At 41.5% G+C, this 2,205-nt stretch overlaps 1 non-coding gene across 1 annotated transcript; it reads left to right on the top strand.

Annotated features, from left to right (window-relative positions):
- The first annotated feature begins 1,644 nt into the window (after positions 1-1,644).
- On the top strand, positions 1,645-1,716 carry Trnat-cgu (transfer RNA threonine (anticodon CGU)). The gene has a single exon. It is a non-coding gene; the product is annotated as a tRNA-Thr (tRNA).
- The last annotated feature ends 489 nt before the right edge of the window (positions 1,717-2,205 follow it).

Raw genomic sequence — 2,205 nt, 5'->3', positions numbered from 1 at the left:
AAGTGAGAGTCGGACTCGCCCACCGAGAGTTCCGTACTTTATAGTATTTATTGTTATAGCGGCAACAGAAATACATCATCTGTGAAAATTTCAACTGTCTAGCTAACCCGGTTCATGAGATACAGCCTGGTGACAGCCAGACAGACGGACAGACGGACAGCGGAGTCTTAGTAATAGGGTCCCGTTTTTACCCTTTGGGTACGGAACCTTAAAAAGTGTTTTAATTTTAAAGCTTCTGTGGAGAATTTTCTACATAATATAATCTCATAATTCTCGAGCTAACTCGAGTCGCACTACTGACACGTAAGTAGCTACTTTTACGGCAAAAAGACATAGCAGTGGTTTGATAAAACATCAAATTACCTTGTTTAAAGCTTTTCCACGGACAGTAGCTTGTTGCTCAAAGCTCTCACAATTAATTAAAGCAAATTTATGAGCTCACGAAACTCCCGGTGAGTTTTAGCAATTATAAGCTTTCGACGTTAACAGGTGCTTTTTAACACATTCATTATGAGGTGAAATCTTGCTTGAAATGAATAAATATTTGAGGATGTCCTCAAGCTTAAGATATCTATTAAATTCACAATAAAACGATCAGCGTAAAAATGGTTTAAAAGAAAAAAAAAACTGTCATAGGTATATTATCATCATCAGGAGGAGTAACTAAAATCGACAAAGTCCGGAATGAATATGTCCGTGGTAGCTTAAAAGTGGCCCCTATCCCCGAAAAACTAATAGAAAGTCGCTTAAGGTGGTATGGCCACGTAATGCGTAGAGACGAAGAACACGTGGTCAAAAAAGCTCTATGCCTCCCGGAACGTAAGAGAGGCCGCGGATGCCCTTTGCTGACATGGTGGACCAGCATGACCAAACTAGCTAATAAATTAAATTTACCCGACCCGACAACCCATGACAGGCAGTCTTGGCGCCGAAAAATTAGGAGAGCCGACCCCACCTAAAGTGGGATGGAGCAAAGAAAAAGAAGATTACAGACAAGCCAATACACCGAGAAATTAAACATTGCAGATTACACAGTGTGCAAACACATGAACTATATATAAGAGACAATGTAAGTGACATTAAACATAAGTGCTGGACAGCCTGTCATCCATCAACTCGCAGAACTTTAAATATTCACGGCACACAGTCGCCCATCTCCAAACAAACAAGTCACATTCAGGTGCCGATGTCAGGAGCGCATTGAGCAGCGTCAGCGCACGATAGAGCGGCGAATTCCTATGCGACACCGTGCGCGCCGCCACTTTTATTTCAAATCTTAAAATATTGAAACCTATGAACCCCATGAGCGGAATTATTATTAAACAAATGGTAGTTAAGGTTATATATATGTGCCATTTTCAACCAAAAGGGTACTTATTGTCGCTTGTCAGTAAGGCGCTATTTCAATATAGCTTCAATTAGAAATCAACCTTATCGACAAGCGACAATGTGGTACCTTTTGGTTGAAAACGTCAAATATTTTTGTCAACCCTCATTTTCAAACTGCAACTTTGATACCGTAAACCATACCAGTAAAGGATTCGTATAAGTGCCAGCACACACTGCTCGCCCTTAGAGTTGGTCAAAGGCGCCTAGCCTTTCAAAGATATCATACACCAGAGAATTTGGGACGGGTACCGCCGTGGCCGGGTGGTCTAGTGGTCAGGACGTTAGCCGCGTAGGCTAAAGACGCGGGTTCGATTCCCGCCTCGGCCACCAGTGGACTTAGTCACTTTTTCTTTAGTGTATTTTATCTATTTCAGTTTACAATTTATATATGTGTGACTACTTAAAAAAACACATCAAAAATATTTGATAAAATAATTTGATTTGTTCCCTAGTCGGATTGATAACGAGGTTTAGTCGTCACAATGGTTCACTTCAAACGTTGTCACGTCATACCTGAAACTTGGACAAACCGAACATCCCCTGCGGTGGTGACGTCACAAGTATGACGTCACCGAATCGATGGAGCTCGCGCCCGCGGGCTTCCAATAGCCGGGCTTTAGACGAATAAGGCCTTATGTAGATACAGGTTTTGTGATCAGTTGTAACATTACGCTATTGAGTGTGATTGTGGTTGTAGTACGCCTGAGTTTTAATAGATTTTGAAGTGTACGAGAATAGTTATTTGTGCAACAAGAGAGGAAAGTTGGTTTTTCTTGCGAGTGTTTATTTTGAGTCCCGAGAAAGCGAAAGGTTCTA

The sequence above is a fragment of the Cydia strobilella genome, chromosome 11 (assembly GCF_947568885.1).
Source record: "Cydia strobilella chromosome 11, ilCydStro3.1, whole genome shotgun sequence".
NCBI classification, from domain to species: domain Eukaryota; kingdom Metazoa; phylum Arthropoda; class Insecta; order Lepidoptera; family Tortricidae; genus Cydia; species Cydia strobilella.
This window is presented reverse-complemented; position numbering and strand designations above follow the sequence as displayed.